Here is a 21,455-nt window from a genome sequence, read left to right on the forward strand (position 1 = left end):
TTATGCTCTCACCAGGTGCATGATATTGGTAACCAACCGAAATAGCTTCAGACCTTAAAAGTTTGCTATAGTTATGCTTCAATTGTGAACTCATGTGCTTCTTATCAGATACTTGTATATCTAACTATTATTTAATATTTGTGACTTGTGAGAATCTAAATAGAACTCAGAAAGTCTGATCCTTATGTATGGAGTGTTACATTTGTCAAAATTTATTATCTTCATGGCTGCTGTTGGGACTTCCTGAAAAAGAATTGAAGTCATAAGTACCTGCATAAACAGAAATTAGGTTAGCAAAAAAAATCAGCATGATTATTTCCCTCCCTGAAGGAGTGTTGTACTCTTACTGAAATAGTATTTCTGATTCTATTAATGGAGTTGACCTCCATTGTCACACCCCGAGGTGAATCCCACTCTCCATTAAGAATATTAACCATCAACAACGAATCAGTCTCAATAATTATCTGATGAAAATGTTTATCATAACAGTATTGCAGAGCCTCTCTACTAGCAATTGCCTCAACCACCAAGTTAGAAGAATCAGTCAATTTCACACCCTTAGCCCCTACTAGATTACCATTATTATCTCACATAGAAAGTAGCTGAACTAGGACCAGGATTACCCTTAGAAGCCCCATCAGTGTTACATTTTAATCATTCAGCAGGAGGAGGAGACCATCGGGCAATTGTGTGATGGAAACTTGGCCTATAGTTATCCAGTTGAGCAACTATCTGAGGCCAAGTTTGTGGACTATTCATAACCCAATTAAACCTCAATTTAACAAAATTATAAATGTGAGAATTAATTTCCCAGATGATCTTGATTCTAGAGTAAGAGCCTCGATGTAATACTATGTTTCTCCTTTTCCAAAGAACCCATAATATGAGAATCGGAATGGCATGATACACCTCTTTTAGTCTTTCATTCCCATGAGTATCCCTCAATTTTTTCCAAGTCTGCTTCACCTGTATTAGAGGGCCTACGATCCCTGCGGCCCGAGTGTAGTACCTCCACACACTAGAGGCCAACTCACCTTGTAAGAAAAGGTGTTCAATAGTTTCTCTAGCAGGATTTGAGCAACAAGTACAAAGTTGAGAAATATTAGGATTCGAGGTAGCCATGACTGCTGCGACATGAACTTTAGCATTCTAAACTCTCTAACCAAAGAAACTGATCTTGAAAGGTAAGCCTTTCACAAAAATATGTTTAAAAGCGTCTTCATGTTCAACCCTATTTATTATAATTTCCCATTCACTCTTCACAGTAAATTTATCAGAACTAGTTTGTAGAAGGCTTATCCAGTTGATTAGATTGCCTCACATGACCCATACAAAGCCTCATATTTTCAACAACATCAGGAGGTAAAAGATCATTCATAGTGTCATAATCCCAACCATTTTCACTCAAAAATATATCAATGTCCGTCAAGGGATGACGACTTTGTACTTCTGATTGCTGAAGAAATAATGGACCAAACTTGGTCCAATTATCATACCAAGTACTAGATGTACCTCCTTTAGGTTCCCACCATATATTATGTTCTACTATCTCTCCTATACTGAGCATGTGTTTCCATACCTGAGAACCACCGTTCCACTGCAAAAGAGTTGGAATTTATTTTTTGCAATATTTGTTCTAAAAGAAATTAGACCATAAAGATCTTTGATTCCTGAATCTCTACCAAAGTTTTGCATACATGGCCTGTGAAACATCAAATAATGACCTGAACCCTAAACCTCCCTCTATCTTTGGGAGGCATACATTATCCCAAGAAGCCCAATGCTTGTTCCTGCTAGAGTCCTTATTTCCCCAAAAGAATTTGGCAAAGATTCCTAATGACACATTTAGGGGTACTATTGCAGATAAAAACATGTATAGGGATACTTTGAAAAACACTGTTAATCAACACCTCCTTACCTCCATAGGATAACATATTACCTTTCAAAGATTGTGCCTACGGGCAGGGTAGGCTTTACCTAAAGGGCAAAAAATATGTATTGTACACAGAGCCTCAGATTTGTGTTGATTCATGGCACATGTACATTCAGATGGTTAAGATCAGATTGTCATCGGGATACAGTAAGGAGGCTAATAAGGGTATTTAATGACTATTTGCGCCTATTAGAACTATAGGGATTGTGTGTTGATTGTACTTGTTGGGCGTATGGTGGCAAGGTCATGTTATAGCTTATTATGTGCTTATGATTTATTGTGATAGGGAGATGGTATTATTCTTCTTTTTCAGCCTTGCCCTTTTCATTCAATACTTATAATCTAGTTTTAGCTTTCAGCTTACTACATGCTTAGTACATTATTTTGTACTGACACCCCTTATTTAGGGGCTCTACATTTATGCATGCAGGTCTTGAGCGACGACTAGACAAACTCATCTAGTAAGACAACCTCTGATCTAGCAGAATGGTTAACCCCTTCTTCCAGGGTTGCTAGGGTCCCAAAGGTTTGCTTGTTTTGCTTTTCAAAGATTTTTAGTGGGCCAGGGACCTATCCCATTCAAATGCTATATTTGTAGAGACTTGCAAACTAGTATGTTGGGTTTTATGGTCATGTTATTGGCCATATTGGCCTTGCCTTCTTGTTGGCTGATGATTGATAGTTGCTTGACATATTGTTTAATACATACCTATTTTCAGCTATTGTATATAGATCATGGTGTCTTTGACAGCCCACAGAGCTTTTATTCCTCCTAGATACCATGTTGGCCTTGACGACCGAAACAATCTTATGTGCTAGGTTGTTATTGCTTTATATAAACTATTGGGAGTAGGTATTTTCTTTGTAGAGCTGTTGATAGGGGCCTTGCCGACTGAGGGCTTATTTTCAAGCCAAGATATACTAGTTTGTTGAATTGACTATGTGTGGCTTCCATACACCATTAGCAAGTGGTTTAGTAGGGTCAGCTCAAGTCTATGTTTGGGAATCTAGTGCTAGTTGCACCCCTCGAGTTTGGTTTGTGACATATGCGCAGTTATTTTGGGTGAGGTCGTGCTCAATTGGAAATTCTCCCTTCCTTTTAGGTGATCAACAATGTATATTTTTCACTTATTTTTGCATTATTGGACATTCTTTATAAAATCAATCCTTTCCTTGTCCATTTGCCTTCATAGATGCAAGTCATCAACATTTATTATAAAAGGAAAAAATTAGGCATTAAAGACACTAATTATTGAGCTAAATAGAACTCAAATGAGTGTAAATCTAACACTCATTAGATAGGTGTGACTAATGTCACCGAATGCATTTGGTAAATTTTCGAAGGATCTTTAGCTCATTGATGATGACTAAACAATTGTTAAACTTGATGGTCAATTCAGTAGACCTAATATAGTTTGCCTACTGTCATTGAGTGAATCGTTGACTTGGTCCTTGATCGCCGAAGTTGACAGTAACATTTTACAAAAAAATTCACTCAAAGGACGAACATGAATATGTCTACCCAATAATTTTGGCGCATCACTGAGCTTTTTATTCCATCGCCTTCTACATCCTTTTCCACTCGTTGACTTTATTTCAACCTACACTCAGAACACCCATTATTGAAAGTAATAAAATATACTTGGGTTGCCTCCCAAGAAGCTCCATATTTAACATTGTGGAACGACATAGTTTTTACTCATAACCTGTCATTTTTGGGATTTGGGTTGGTGTCACTAGGCAACGTTCCCTTTTTCCTTAAGTTTAGATAGGTGGAGTTCTGACACATTTGGGTTTCTAGCTAATTTATTCATACTGAATGGGAAGTGGAGAAGTCATTTTTCAAATCCTTTAACACTTTGTTAGACCCTTAAACCTTGTTGAAGATCATTGTTATTATATCCTCGGTTCAGTTTCCCTCTGGTCGGACTGGTTTCTTTAGTTTTCGGTAATCATGAGATGGAACATACCTACCTTTTCGAGCTTCTCTCTCCATTCTCTCAAAGCATTATGTCGATCCTTCTTCCAACCTTGGTTCCCACCCGATCTTCAGTAGTTTGGATGAGAACCCCCCCAATTGATTTCCCATGTAATTCATCTCTTCATTATACAATGCTTAAAACATTACATATACTAGGAACTTTCCACTCCTTGGTCATACTGCATTTACGATTTTTGATCAACCTCCTATTACATGTTTGGATAAGAAGTCAAGTTTGGCCATCATTTTAGCAATGGTTTCATCGCCCTCATGATCCTTTACCATTTGTTCCTTAATCATGCCCCATCAATGAGAAGATATTTCATCATCTCTAATATGACATGCTTGGTTTACTTTACTTATATTATCTAGCAACAATGTTGGGACATCGAATAATTGTGGCAACAGCTCACCTTGAATTTGTTGATCAGCAAAGCTCTTGTTGACTTATTCAAGGATACAATAAAAGTATTGCAGAAGCTAATTGTCTGAAAAACTTTGTGTTGGAAATTTTAGAAGCAATTTTTTAACCACAACCATTTATAATAAAAATCTTCACCTTCCAAATCTTTTAAAGTTCTGAATGTTTTCCCTAAGCTTTATATTATTGAGGGAGGAAAGAAACTCTCTAGAAAAGCTACAGTTATCTCCTCCTAAGAAGTGATAGAATTATTCGTCAACCCAGTTAAAAATCTGGTAGCTTCCCCTGTCAAGGAGAATGGGAATAATCTCAGCTGAATAGATTCTTGCGAGATTTTCTTGAAGACAAATGTACCACAAATATCTACAACGTTTCAAAGGTGCTCATGAGGATCCTCATGAGCTAAACCGCCTAACAATCCGCTCATTTGGAGCAGTTGTAGCATTGTTCCAGTTACATAGAACATCGTCTTCCATGTTGTAGGCACTAACTGGATAGCTCCATTGGTTACAATGACATTTATGTGAACGTCATCCAACTCACCCATCTGATAATGTTTCCTATAGTGACTAACATCGTTACTACCATTATCATTGATCTTTATACCTACGGATAGGCAACAAAACACACAAGACAACAATCTACTACCACTCAAAAAGTTTACCGACAAACTTCACTAATCGAATTCTTAGCCACCATTCCCGGGCAGCGGTACCATTCTTTAATTATGCCCAAATTACCCTATGAATAATTAGAAGAGTAAGTGCTCTTTGTCAATAAAAATACCCAACAAAGGGTTAGAGTCAAATCTGAGAAGGAATGTTTTAATGATAAGAAGTCAACTAGGAAATTAAGAGTACTGACCTACTCATTGTAGTACTTTAGGGAAAGTGGGTTGATGATTCCGCCAAATATACTAAAATAGTTTAAAATACTGAGTGTCACAATTAAACTAAAATTCAAAAATTCAACCAATAAAGAAGTAATCTAGTGGTGCAGGTATATGCATCGATGTCACATAGAGGTAGTTGTGTTGCTTAAGAGTGCTGAATAATTAAGGATATGTTGGGTCATCTTTAATGACACTAAAGTTTTTTCGATCTCATAGTACCAATTCATAGAATCTCTTTTTGGTCTCATTTATGTGAATAAAAAATCAACCCATTACCTAACGGAAAAACTCTTTCGAGCAGATTTGGGCAAACAAATCTTAAAATGCATGCATTGAACTAATTACCCACTCCAATTGATCTCTTTCGAGCATCAGTCAGAGATCTAGCATAGCATTAAGATTGCAATCTTAACCCATGACTTAACCCCATTCTAATTAGCCTAAATCCATGAATGTACAACAATAAAACACAGAAAAACACAATATCCACTATATTTAATCAATAACCAACCCTATAATTGCACTCCTAGAATTGGGGTTTAGCCACATATCATAAAAAGTAGAGAAATGATACCTATCATGATAGCAACCATAGATGTGGTAAAATTAAGAAATAATAATCGACACTCACTTTGATTTCAACTTCCCATTGTCAATTTCATGAGTGAAATTTAAAACCCCAAAACTAAAGATGTTTTTCACGAGGTAAGGAGTCTCATCCAAAACTCTCAATGAAAAAGTTACAAAAAATCTCAAATTACAAAAACTCTCTTCCAAAATCTCTCTATTTTCTCTCTCCTTTGGGTTGCTTATAGCTTCCAAAAATTTACCTAACAATTCACTAGGTGAGAAACTCGGCGACAATAGTCGGGCTCGCCAAACAAGATCGGTAGATCGATGCCTGTTTCTTAGCTTGCCTTTCTTTTGTTTTGTGCTCCGGGTGTTTGAATCTCTTTTGGCAAATTTGATCCATTCTTCCTTTCACATTCGAGGGATCAGGAATTCCAATTTTTATTCGCCTTTTAAGCCTTCATTTTTCATCAAAGTCATGTCACCTTCGGCGATGGTCACTTGTTTCCCGCTTCAACGTCAGTGCGGTTGCCATTTCACTTTTTAGAATGCCAACCTTCCTTGAAAATCTTATATTGTGAGTACTGTCACATTGGGCGAGGTTAGGACACCTGGGCGATCCATTTTTTTGGTTAAGCGACTTCCAATGTGGAGTTTATACTTCTTTCAATGCTTTTAGCCATTAGTTCATTTGTTTGTCCTTGCCTTATCCTTTGGCCTTTATAGGTTCAAATCATCAAAATATCATGAGAATAGAACATAATTAGGTATTGAAAACACTAATTATTGAATTAAAAATGCCTCAGATGAGTGGAAATCTACAATCCATCAGTATATCCCTTATTGTGGTCCACATCATATGTCAGACATAAACAACAAATGAAGGAGGGATAAGAGAGACACTTTATAACTTCCAAGACCACCTCCTGATTGGCTTGCACGATGGTTTGCCCAACATTAATATGGATTTCCATCCATGATGGCACAAATAAAAAGTTCCCTATAAAGAGAAACATCGGTCTCATTCCTCAAAGGAATCACCCTCTTACAAATGATAGAAAGCTAAGTCTTGGCTTCAGCTGTGAACTCTAAGGAGTAGATCTAGTGGTTGTTCTCAATCCATTAAGGCCTATGGCCACAACGAAAGTGTGTAGCAAACCAATCTTCACCTGCTTCTCTTTTGCTTTGCTTATGAACATCATTATCGACATTGGGAAGGCCATAATAGGCATTGATCCTTACGGGGTAAAAATGTACTTGTTTGCCCTGGAGTGTGACTAACAAGTCACTAGAGAAGTTAGTTTGGGCGGCATTAACATTGAATTCTTGAACCACTATGTAGTAAGTCCTGATAGGCTCATCCCCAAAACACATCCACCTGCTAGCCTCTAAATTCCCATAGAAGTTCGGCATATGCTCTTAAAGTTTTTTTTTTTCAAGAGAAGACCCCACTCATTTGTCATATTTTTGTGTGGAAACGATTATGCAATTAGTTGCACTTGGCAGACACAAACTGCTCTTGATCATAAATCTGATCCCCAATGACATTTTCTTCCAATTGTGTTTCAACTTTGTTGACGTTATTAGCCATTATTTAAAAATAGGGTACCTATACAAGATGCAAAAATGTCAAACAAATGCAAAGGTACTTAAAGCAACAGACTAGCAAGAAGCAAGGGCACAACTGTTGCGCGAACGTCGTTGCTTAGGCAAAAGAAATGAACCAAAAAGGAATCGGGGAAATAGGGGTGAAGCTAGTGTTTTTGGCTGTTTTCACTACCAAGCAGGAGATTCATCGCTAATGTGGAAATTTGCATCACAATCGCGACTTTCCATCTTTCATGTCTTCATGATCCAGCGATTTCAGATTTGAAGACATTACGCTTGCGGCATTAGACATCGCGATCATGGGGAGTATATTAGCCCAGAAAATAATTTTCACTTTGGCATTTCATTGAACAGGTTGTGAGCAAGTTGTTCTAATTCCTTTTACCATGATTTTAAGCCTCTATTTTACCCCTTTTCAGTTAAGTCCCAATATACAACAACAACAACAACAACCAAAAACACAAATAAAAAATGAAACACAATTCATGAGCACAATTTAGGGCAAGAATAAACCCCTTTGAAAGTAACTTTCCAATTTCAAATGTTGATAAAGAATGGGAGGAAATATCATACATTGAGGGAAAATGTTAATCGAAAGGAGATGTTCGCTCAACAAATGATCAAATCACCTAGGGATTTCTGAGTTTTAGATGCAGTTTTAAGATTGGGAGTAAACGCTTAGGCGACTTTATGTGTTTTCTAATTGTTTCCCATTTAAATTCAGATGAGTCATCGTGGTCGCGACATGCTCCTCGCAATCATTACATTACATTTAGCTTACCCTTTCCAAACACAAAACTAGGCTCTCACAATTACGACCATCAGGATTCAATACATCGCAATCACTACTAGAGGCTCTCATGATTGTAATAAGTAACTTGATGATAGACCAACTAAAACTACTCTCAATTTGTATGATGGCATGGTAAAATGGGCGATCCGCCCAATCCTTATTGGTGCACCTAAGAGTCCAAAATGTTTCAACTCCCAATATGAAGGTGTTTTCACCCCAAACATCGATTCCAATCAATTTTATCCATCCAACTTGTTCAAACAATAACCACAAACTTTGGAACTATGAAGGTTAATCAAAAAAAATTCTAAGCTATTCTAAAAATAAAAAAACTCAAAATTAAAATACTAATAAAATTTATTTGGAGACCAATGACAGGTACATCACCCTTTGTGTTTCCACTTCGAGGCAATAAACCTTGTCCCTAACTTTAGGTTGATTTCACTCTGAAGAGTATAAGGAAAGGAAGAGAGCATCAAGAATATCACTCGATCTCTCCATTTTGAAAACTTGAATTGCTTGTTCAACTTCACATCATTCTTTCATGGAGGAGCATTGAGAAAGAGTGAAATAATCACTAGGAAATTCGAGCATCGAGCATCATAATCTTTATCCTTCAAGTGAGTTGTACCCTCACTTTCAATTGATTAGAATTGCCATAAATGATCTTTTTGGCTTTTTCATCAAATTCTAGTATATTTATTTCATTGATTTTGGTATCTTGGATTTTTATTGGCTTGGCTCGGTTGCATAAACCCAAGATTCCATCTATGTGTATTTTAACCCCTTTTTCTTGACACTCAAACTCTACTTCACCTTTGTTGGCCATTGGACAAGGAGTATCACCTACTACAATTCTTATTTTAATATCGACCTCCAAAGTATCAATTTCATACCCTAGTTGGATCATGTCAAAAGATCGAGTTAGGTGGCAATTGTGAAACTCATCCCACAATTGGGAAATTAGATGTAGGAGCTTCTCACTATCTTCAAGCCTTGGGCCAAGATCATGAGCCATGACTCACACACCACACCCATTTCTTCCCAACAAGGCCATGCGTTATCAACATAGGGCTTAAAACCCCCAAGAATTTCTTTATCACAAGAAGCCATAGAAACAAAACAAAAGAAAGTAAAGACAAATATTCACAATCTAGATGGAAACAAGTAAACTATAAATCTTAAATCAATTTAATGTGCCTAATTATTCCCCAACAGCAGTGCCATTTTTTATAATGCCAAAATTGCCCTCTATAAAAGTTTAAAGAGTAAGCAGTCATCGTCAATAACAAAACCCAACTAAGAGTCCAGGTGAAATCCCACAGAGAATATTTTTTTGCTAATTGAAAAGACAAAGGATGTGTTTGGTAGGAAGGAAAATGTTTCCCATGGAAAATGTTTTCTTGGAAAACAAGTAGATTTCTAACTTATTTTCTCATGTTTGGCTGGTGAGTAGAAAATATTTTATGGAATTTTTTTTTTAATGTTTGGTTGGTGAATAGATAATATTTTCTGAAAAATATTTTTTAATGTTTTGTTGGTTAATGAAAAATAATTTCAGAAAATATCTTTTATTTTTTGCTTGAGACTAAAAAAATACTCTTTAGGAAAATAATTGATGATCCGAAAATCAACACCGATAATAAATCTAGGACCCGATCCCGACACCCAAACTAAGACATGACCTCGATAACCATTCCAAAATCCAACCATGAGATTTTACTCAGGACCTGACCCAGGAATTCTTTTTCAAAAACAATTTTTTTAATAAAAAATTTATCGAGGTCGCGCGCGGGGTCGGGGGTAGGGGTGGTAAAAAAATGAAAATAATAATAATTTTAAATATGTTTCAAAAATAATTTTTAATTGGTTTTTTGATTTGGTGGGGGGGGGGGGGGGGGGGGTGGAGTTGGCGTAAAAAATGAATTTTTTTAAAACTAGAAATATTTCCCAAAAACAGTTTTTTCTTAAAAAAAAATTGACGGCAATGCCAGGGTAGGGGTGGCGCAGGGGGGGCGGGGTGGCGTAAAAATGAAATTTGTTAAATTTGAAATATTTCCCAACAACATAATTTTCGTAAAAAGTTTTTTTGACGGGAATGGCCTGGGTGTGGGTAGCGGCCAGGGGGTGGTAGGGGGGTGGGGTAGGGGGATGGCGTAAAAAATGAAAAAAATTTAAATTTAAAATATTTTCTAAAATTATATATATTTTAAATTGACGGGGGTGGCCTTGTTGGGGGGCCTGGCATAAAAAATTAAACTTGAAATATTTTCCAAAAGAAATTTTTTTTGGACGGGTAGGGAGTAGGGTTGGTAGGGGTTGGGTGAGGTAAAAAAAAGTCTTAAAATTTGGAACATTTTCAAAAATGTTATAAAATATTATAGTGTGGATGTCCACTACACCAAGAAGTTACTCTCACCCATTATCTCCATTACTTTCCTCAATTATGAAGATAACCATAACCTCCATAATCTCTACCTTTATAACCATTATTCTTATAACCTTTCACTTCCATAACCTCCTCCATTATATTCATATTAATGTCATGTTTATGACTAACATTTTGTATGCATCTATTTTACACTATAAATAAAGGCATAAGGGTTCATATTGTATACACTTGAAGATTTGGTGAACACTTGAATACTTTGAAGAATAAGAAATACTCTCATATCTTGTCTCTATATTTCTATTATTTTCATCTTCTATATTTCTTGTCTTATTTTGCTTTAGTTTTTACAACAAAAAATATTTTTAAAAATATATTTAAAATTTTAAAAATAAGAAAATTTAATTTTTTATTTGAATGGAGCAAGTCGGGTACGGGGTATGGGTAGAGTTTTGAAAAATGTTTTCCTCAATTTTGGAAGGGAAGTCATTTTTCATAAATTTGAGGAAAATGAGTCGATTTGAAAACATTTTCCAAACATTTTTAGTCAACCAAATATGAGAAAATTGAAAAACATTTTCTGGAAAAAATGTTTTCCTCCATACCAAGCACACCCAAAGAATGAATAGTTATAAGTTTGAATATAATCATACAATATATAAAATTATCAAAAAAAGTGAGTGATTTTAGTACCAAAATGATGGATTTGGATCAAGACATTATCAACAAAGGATATATGGGAATTAGGAAATTCCGAATTAAATCCACAATCAACGATCAATTGCAATTCAACACATACTAAATCAATCGTAGATAGGCTAGATCATTATCAATCAACACTAATGTCCTTTCGGTTTCAATAAGTTTAATCACGAAATCTCTATTATGTATAAATTGTGTTAAACAACAATGCAATCCAAGACCATAATCTAAACCCCTATTTCTAGCAAGTTTATCTATCCACAAAGTAGACCTCAATTATCTCATTTTGGTCTCAAATTTATGACTTAAATCAAACTATTGTTATTAATCATGTTCTTCACTTAACAGATTCCAAGGGTTAGATCTGAGTTTGCGCTTTAAAATCATAAATTCAAACAAGAAACTAGATTAAACCTATTTCAATAATTTAGGCATAAATCATGAAATCACAAAAACAATAGGATGATAAAGCAAATACCACAAATAATTTGTATATATCTAGCACAAAGCCCCAATTTCAGATACACAATTACACCCACAATTCTCACAATGTAAAGCAAGGAAAAAGGAAAGGAACAAGAGATTTTACTATTAAGCACACAATCTTCAAACCCAAATGTTAATTGTGAAGCAACCCAACCATCAGGGTTACGATAAAGCACCATGGGTGAGCAGTTCACTACAGCTCGACCCCCATATATCCCAGCATGGGTGAAGGAGTTTTATTATGCCTATTCTAAGGCTTTACAAAAGATGATAAATGGAGTAATATGGAAGCTATTGCAAGAAGTGGAGTTCCAAGTAAAAAAGTTTAGTGTCATTCTAGGCCGATAAATGATTTCATGGACACCAAAGGAAACAAATTCAATTTATACCTGCTTCGGATAAAGCAAAATTTAAATGCACTCAAAGAGTGGAGGGCACCCCTCATTCCTTATAATACTCCTTCTGGATGGCTGAAGGAGTGAAGATTTTCAAAAATGATATCAACATCGCCTCTCGATACAAGTTCAGGTTCATTAGACAGAATCTCCGTAATCCCTGAATAAGTCTATTCTCCAGCATCCAAAGTCCATGTTGGCGGGAAAACTCATTGATCAGATTAAGATTTATATTGGTTCTATAATCAAGGAGGAGATGTTGATGGGAGCGTACTAGGAGCAGACCATTCTACCATTCCCTGTCTTAATCACACAGCTGTGTAAAACTACTAGAGTTCCTTTCTCGTAGAGGACAAATGTATGTATTACCCCTACCTCCTCCATTGTCATTCGAAGGATCGAGGCTGACTACTTTAGAGATGATATATCTCAGAGAATACTACAACCAGCAGACACTACTCTTGTTGTAGATCTTACTGGCCTTTTGAGACTGATGATGTTCATACCGCTCCTTCTGTAGAGCCATCAGGTGTTCCTCAACCCTACTCCATACTTTCTAGCTAAGCAACTCCCTCCAACTTTGCTAAATTGATGTTTAATGTAATCAACGACACGTCTTACAATTCGGGTGTCTACGATCATGAAATAATATAGTAGCCCAACCATGGGTTGGGGTCGTGTCCCAACGGAGCGATGGTGAAAATTAATAGAAAATTAGAATTTCATTCTAATTAGTCGTAGCTATAGAAGTTAACGATTAAAAACATAGTAACTTAAGGGGGTGACAAAAAAGTGTCAAATATCAAATGCGGGTTTTGTCACAAGTAAGCTAGAATTAGAGAAATCAACAAGGAAATCCAAGCAATGAGAGGGGGATTCTTAGGATGTGACCGAAATACGGGTTAATCTAAATTATTGGGTACATGCTTTCGATAGAAAATTTGTAGAGTAATAGTGACTAGGCTAAGCTTTATGTGGGAATAAGTTCTCTCTCGAGCAACCTACCCCGTTTCAAATGGGTTCCTCTTGGACACCCACTTGCCGCATGAAGACCAGCTTACGCCTTACCCCACTCACTCTCTCTAGCTGAGTGTTAGGATATGGGACTAGGGTTCACTCTCTCGAGCTGAACCTCATGTCGACCAACTCCTTAGGCCATCAATCTAGTAGTCATGGTTACGCGACTTCTCTCTCAAGCAAGCTGAAAACGCATAAATAAACTTGTATTTGCAACTACAAATTTGTTAAATTTATCCCCAACTACTAGCCGAAATCACCATTACACTACATCTAATCTATTAGAAAGCAAGACCAACAACAATCTTAACCCATATTCGCTAAATCACACCCCAAGAATTTGGGTTTTTAGCCACACATAAAGAGATAGAAATTTATACCTAAATGAGCTTGCACTCAAATGGGTATGAAGATTTAAGTCTTGTTACAGGCCAAGAATGAAGAATCCAAGAGACCCACTTCCAAATATAAAGAGATGAAACCCTCTTTTTCTTTAAGTCTTCAAAACCCTTTCAAACATAGATTAAAAATATGAAAATCTAATAGTCTAGACTGAAAATTATAATAATGTTCCACTCCTAAAACTACAACTCTACCTAGTATTTATAGTTGTCACAGATTTGTGTTGTGTCAGGTCATTCGGTGAAATTAGTCGGGATCGCTGAGTGTGTCGACGATCCACCCTTTAGCCTGGTTTACCGCCCTTCTGCTTCGTTCTCAACGTTTTATCATTCTGGGGAGTTGGGCGATAGGGAACTGCCTCGTCGATTTGTTTGGCGATTCGCTGACTTTCTCTTTTCATCGCAGTTTTGACTCTAGCATCGTCCTGTTTTGGTCCATTGGGTGATGAGGTATTGCTTCGTGGAACTACTCAGCAATGCGCCAATTGCTCCTTTTTCTACAAATTTGATCCTTTTCTTCAGAGCTCAGCACACTAGAACAAAAGGCAAAGTGAGACCTTTCGGCGATTTGCCAAGTGGACTCGGCGATCTTCAAGCCTTCATTTCTTCGTTATTTTCACCCTTTTTTGTCCCTTTTCGCTCCATGGTGTCCATGCTTTCCTTTAAAATTCAAATACCTGAAACTTAAGAGTTTTCATCAGATATTGAGATAAAAAAAGCATTTGAGGATACAATTTTTATTAAAACATAGCCCTAAATGAGTCCGATTTGTGGACTCATCAACACCCCAACTTAAACTTTTGCTTGTCCTCAAGTAAAACTCAAGTTTAGCAGTTCAATAAGGATGTCTCAAACAGTGCTATACAAGATTCAATCATGAATGTACACAACAAAACTCAAATCACTCATGCAAGGATCAATTGTGTACTCAAAGATTCAAGTTGTGACACACCATTTCAAAGGATTCTCAAGCTAGCAGTACTTGCTTCAAATGCAAGTTCAAGCTCAAAAAAAAAATTCATATGCCCTCACACAAATGATGATTCCATTCTCACACACAAAGGTATAATCAATTAAAATTCTGGAATTGGATACAACGCGCACTCTCACAAAGAGGAACACAATGCATGCTTTCACGCATAGGTTTGCCCGTATTTTCCAGTAAACATTAGTTTCAACTTTCTCAGGATCAAAAAGGTCTTTACAAGGATTGTAATAGGGCTGAGTGCAAAGGTATGGTCATTTGGGCTCAATGACTACGATCCTCATGAAATGTGGTATCTTTAACACTTCCTTTTCCTCTCCTTCATCTTTCTCTTTAGTGTTCATAAGTCATCCCATTATTCACTTTCCCATGGTGTGTTAGAAATCCAATTTCTTTTGTACTTTATTCCACAACTTTATTTTTCATTTCTTTTCTCTTTTTTTTTATATGGAAGGGTTCCATTTTTCTCAATACTATGGGTTAAAGGAGACTTTCCTTGCACTTCTTGACTTTCCCTTTTCTTTTTCACCACACCCCAACTTAGGCTTTTGGCCTAAGTTGGCTATTCAATTAACCACAATTCAAGAGGATTATAGGTAATGGATTAAGAAAGGTCTAGTTTTCATCAAGCTTCTTTCCAAGAAGGGTAAGGCTCAAAGGGTGTTCAAGAGAGAACCACACGCTCACAAGGTTGGTCACAAAAGAGGTATATGTCAAATTGGTTCACACTCTTTGAAGTTGCCTAAGATCATATAAAGAGAAACTCTTACTTAGTCAACCGGACCAACAGGGAAAATTCTAGGTGTTGTCATGCATGGTTCCAGGTAAGCTTATCACACAAGGCATGGACACTTAAGTCACACAAGACTCCACACTTTTGCTAGTGTGCAACGGTCATCACAAGAGAATCGATTTGATAAATGGCTAATCACAACGAGATGCAAAGAGTTCACATATTGTCTATGCAACTTCATTTGGCCTCATTGTAGTCGTACATTCATGTTCGTTCGATTTTAAGCACGATTCAAGTCATCGGTATTGATTGAATCTGAGACTCAAATTTGTCAAGGAACAACCACATTCAACATACGAGCATATAAAGGGTGGCGAAAATGTGCAAAAAATTTTAAAAAATTCAGAAGGGTCAAAATCATTTTGCAATTTAAAATAAAAAACGGAGCCATAAGCTCAACCATCCAGGATAAGCAGATAAAACAATTTAACCGGAATAACCCAAATATATACACAAAAACCTAAATAATAATAGTCGCACAAAAGGTAGGCTTCACCCCCACCATAATACAAAAACTATTTGTCCTCAAATACATATAACAATAATTCAAGGGTCAAATTAGAGAAAGACAGAGAGAGGGCAAGAAAATAATCCCGGTGACTCATTTGCTCCATCTATCGGGGCGGCATGTCCCTTCTTGCAAATTTATGTCTGGCTATATCTGTTGCTTCGAGTCATAGTCCTTCAACAAATTTTGCATTACAAGAAAGGCGAGGTGGGGACGTTAAGCGGTCCAATGAGTGGTTCAGCTAGCCATACATAGCTTTGCTAAGCAACCCAATGCGCTTAGTTTCAACCCACTTTCTCAAAGGCTTGATAGCCACCCTTTAGTGCTAGTCAATTAGAGTGCAATCTATGTTTCGAGCACAACTTGATAACTAAAACACTTAGGTAATATTGGAACATATAGAAATTAGTGTGTGCAGATGCAGTTGGAGGAATGAAAGCATGTAAAAATGGATATGTTTGAGAATTTAAAACCTTTGGCTAGCAAACTATCCAATTCATCTCCATTCCATGACAACACTTGATTTCTGCATCACTCAGCGTTTCACCGAATAATTGTTTATTTCGCCAAGTTTTACAGAACTTCCCAACAAACTTGGAGGTTCAAACGGCGGTGAACATAGGGATTGCAGATATGGTTGGCGATTCGCCAAGACTTTCGTAAGTTCGTCGAGTTTTACAGAGTCCAAGTTTTGAGAATATGTTGAGTCAAATGGTGGATAAGGGTGGGTCGCCAACTTCTTCGGTGACTCACCAACTGGGCTTGTTGCTTTCCATCCCGCACTTTTTCTAGCACCTCTCACACTTCAATCTAAAAAATCAACACACCATTATTTTACCGATAAGTGAATGTAAAAAGCAAAAGGGGTTTTGGGTTGCCTCCCAAACAACGCCTTAGTTAACGTCGCGGCACGAAGCAAGACAACAACTATTTGTCATCATCAGAGTCACCCATGGTGTAGTTAGGTGAGTCCTCGACGAATGGTGGGTATTGACTTGTCATTAAATGGATAATCGGAGCATCTTGCACTTGAATGGTCATGGAGTTTGTTGTAGTCGTTTCATTTAGCATTTCAATGTTGTCCTTCATGCCATTCAACTTCTTGTCTTGTTCTTTGAGTTTTTGTTGAATGAGTGAAAGGCCATCTTCGTTTTGCACATCCCCATGCTTCTTCCTATGTTTGCATTCTCGAAGTAAGAAATTCCTTTCCCTTTCCATGGCTTGTTCTTCCAGCCCCATGACTCGTTTGGATAGACCGTCTACTTGAGCCAACAGTGAGTCCATTCGTATTTCTTTTAGGCTTCCTTGTTAGTTTCAACCATGTTATCCAGTAGAGTTGTGACAACCTCGTAGGGCTGGTGGAGAATATCGCCCTCAAAAATGTGCTCATCTATGCTTCTATTTTCGGGTCCGAGACCCCGATAGAAGCAATCCAACAGTGCCTTGTCAGACATTCCATGAGATGGGCATGGTTGTAATATTGATCTAAACTTCAGCCACATTTCTTGAATTGTCTCCTCTCATGTTTGTTTGAACGTCAGTAAATTATCCCTAAGGTTCAGCAGTTTAAGGAGGGGATGATCTGTGTGATGTCCATAATGATCATCCATTCTTGTTTCCGTACTTTGATCTTTAGACAAGCAAAACAAAACAATAACTAAGATTAGTAAAAACTAAAACTAAGAAAAACCAAAACACTAATTAACTACATTTTCACGTAACACCACTCCTCCACAGTGGTGCCATTTTGATGTTTAACATAATCAACAACACGTCTTATAGTTCGGGTGTCTACGATCATGCAATAATATTGTAACCCAACCAAGGGTTGGGGTCGTGTCCCAAGGGAGCTGTGGTGAAAATTAATAGAAAATTAGAATTTCATTCAAATTAGTCGTAGCTAAAGAAGTTAACGATTAAAAACATAGTAAATTAAGGGTGTGACACAAAAGTGTCAAATATCAAATGGGGATTTTGTCACAAGTAGTCTAGAATTAGTGAAATCAACAAGGAAATCTAAGCAATGAGAGGGGGATTCTTGGGATGTGACCAGAATACGGGTTAGTCTAAATTATTGGGTACATGCTTTCGATAGAAAATTTATAGAGTAATAGTGACTAGGCTAAGCTTTATGTGGGAATAAGTTCTCTCTCGAGCAACTTACCCCGTTTCAAATGGGTTCCTCTCGGACACCCACTTGCCATATGAAGACCATCCTACGCCTTACCCCACTCACTCTCTCGAGCTGAGTGTTGGGATATGGGACTATGGTTCACTCTCTCGAGTTGAACCTCATGTCGACCCACTCCTTAGGCCATCAATCTAGTAGTCTTGGTTTTGTAAACTCTCTCTCGAGCAAGCCAAAAAAAAATAAATAAACTTGTATTTTCAACTACAAATTTGTTAAATTCATCCACAACTACTAGACGAAATCACCATTAAACTACATGTAATCTATCAGCAAGCAAGATCCCATAACAATCTTAACCCGTATCCGCTAAATCACACCCCAAGAATTGGGGTTTTTTTGCCACACATCAAGAGATAGAAATCTATACCTAAATGAGCTTGCATTCAAGTGGGTATGAAGATTTAAGTCTTGTTACAGGCCAAGAATGAAGAATCCAAGACACCTACTTCCAAATTTAAAGAGATGAAACCCTCTTCTTCTTTAAGTCTTCAAAACCCTTTAAAACTTACAGTAAAAATATGAAAAGCTAATATTCTAGGCTGAAAATTATAATAATGTTCCACTCCTAAAACTACAACACTTACTAGTATTTATAGTTGTCACAGATTTGTGTGTGTCAGGTCCTTCGGCGAAGTTAGTTGGGATCACCGAGCATGTCGGCGATCCACCCTTTAGCTTGTTTTACCACCCTTCTACTTCGTTGTCAGCGTTTTATCGTTCTGGGGCATTGGGCGATAGGGAACTGCCTCCCCAATTTGTTTGGTGATTCGTCGACTTCCCCTTTTCATTGCAGTTTTGACTTCTAGCACCGTCGTGTTTTGTCCATTGGGCGATGAGGTACTGCTTCTTGAAACTACTCAGCGATGCACCGACTGCTCCTTTTTTCGTAGATTTGATCCTTTTCTTCAGAGCTCAGCACATTGGAACAAAAGGTGAAGTCAGACCCTTCGGCGATTCGTCAAGTGGACTCGCCGATCTTTAGCCGTTCATTTCTTCATTCTTTTAACCCTTTTTTGTGCCTTTTTGCTTCGTGGTGTCCATGCTTTCCTTTAACTTCAAATACCTGAAACTTAAGAGGTGTCATCAGATATTGAGATAAAAGAAGCATTTGAGGACACAATTGATATTAAAATATAGCCCTAAATGAGTCTAATTTTTGGACTCATCATAAACCTATCCTTGCATGCAAACCTCCTTTTACCTAAGCCTTGATATATCTGATGGTCAATGCTGCCCATTTTTCGGATGCTAGGGCATCTAGGTTAGAAAGGGAGATGCATAAGATCATTGAGAGGGAAATCGAGGCAGAAATGTGCTTGATCAAAGGTGAGATTGTTGTAGACCAAAGAACTCTAGCATCATATATATATATAGAGGTTTGATAATCTCACAGCTAGAGTAGAGGCTACAGAAAATAGAGAGAGTAGCTGTAGGATTTTACTAAGTTGAAGGAGCAGGTAGCCACCCTTGGGGCTGGTTTGAACCAGTTGAGCTCCATCAACATTTCTATTTTATGGGGTATGGTCCCCTTTTTCCTGATATACATGAGGTGGTGTCTATTTCTGAGCTGAGTGTTGAAGCCCCTTATAACATAACTAAGCAGTAAGTCGACATTGAGGATGATGATGCTAAGGAGACAGATGAGGAGGAGTTCTTAAGAGTGGATTTGGAGAGGATATCTGAGATTCTGACAGATTTGCATGAAAATTTGGAAACGATGGTGTATATTACTGTGGATAGATCTCATCTAGAGCCTTTTGTAGTTGGAACTAGTGGATTCTCTTCAGACTCCACAGGTACATCCATAGATATGTAAGGCACTAATGCCTTGATTTATGCTACTCTGCAGCCTTCTGTTGCTGATTTGTTGGGTACTGATGCCTGAGATGCCCCATTACAAGCCTAAAAATACCCTTGGGATCTCGCATAAACTAGGTTGTGTGATGATTGTTAAATATTGGCAAACCTATGGATAGATCTCATCTAGAGCTTGCATGTATTTTTCTTTCGAAGAGTGAGAGTTGTAGTGATTCCCAACTTCTTTATTGATATGCTTTGTGAGAGCATTTAATCATTTTTTATGTGAGGGCACTTAAATGCTTTTGTTGAAGCATGGTATTGTATTTTTTGAGAGCAAAAGAGAGCCTAAACTTGTATTGATATGCATAAGTCATCATTTGAAGATCCTTGAGAATGATTGGGTTATTCCATGTGCTTGTTAGTAGTCTTATGGTGACATGTTCATGTTAACTCACATTGAGAACAATTATAGACACCCTTTTTGAACTAATTGTGTTCTTGATTTACTTGATGAAAAGCAAAAGTTTAAGTTAGGAGTGTTGATGAGTTGTAGATTTCTACTCATTTTTGGCCTTTTTGGTTCAACGACTATTGTCCTTAATTCCTATTTATGTCCTAATGATATTTTGATGTTCTACATGTATGAAGGATAAAGGACATGGCATGGATGAATACACGAAAAAAAGGCCAAATATATTAAAAGGAGTACAAACTCTCAACTGGTAGTTCCCTAACCAAAAGTGTATGTCGCCCAATTGGCCTTACCTCGTTTAATTTGAAAGTTTGTGGAATTGAAAATATTCAAGGCAAGTCGACGGACCAAAGACAAAAAGGTGATTCGCCAAAGCTTAATGGGCGAAGTAGAAGACCATCGCCAAAGGTGAAAGAATTTCGAGTAAAAGTAAAAGTTTAAAGGGTGAAAAAGGTTTTAATTGGTGTTCCACCGAATGTGAAAAGCTGAATTAATCGAGTTCCCCAACTCAGGTTCAAACACAAGAAAGCTGAAGGAAAAGAAAGAAGAGCTACAGAGTAAACAACAATCCACTAAATGAGTAAGGCGACTTGATTAACGTCACCAAATATTTCGCGTATAGAATCTTGGCCAAATTTTAGGGGAACTATAGATAGCCCATAGGAGCGACAAAGTAGAGAGAGTTTTGGAGACAAGAGTTTTTGGGAGAGAGTTCAGTGTGAGAAAATAAGGAATCTCTTCTGTAATTTCATAATTAGTTTTGAGAAATATGTTTTCCTTAATTTTGGGATTTTGGAAATGCTATTGTTATTAACAATTAAGGGTTGAGATTGAAGTGGGTGTTGAAGATTGTTGCTTAATTTCAACACATTAATAATTAGTAACATCAGATGTATAATTTTCTTTTTATGATGTGTTGCTAAAACCCCCAGCTCCAGGGGTGTAACAATAGGGTTTTGTGTTGATTTAATGTAGTGGTTCTTGTGCTATGCTCTATTTTATTGTTGTTCGTGTATACATTTAGGTTATTTAGCATTGGTTAACTTCATGGGTTAAGTTTTCAAACTTAGTACTATTCTAGATCTTTGATTGTGGCTCGAAAGAGCCCAATTAAAGTT

The sequence above is a fragment of the Solanum stenotomum genome, chromosome 7 (genome assembly GCF_019186545.1).
Source record: "Solanum stenotomum isolate F172 chromosome 7, ASM1918654v1, whole genome shotgun sequence".
Lineage (NCBI taxonomy): Eukaryota > Viridiplantae > Streptophyta > Magnoliopsida > Solanales > Solanaceae > Solanum > Solanum stenotomum.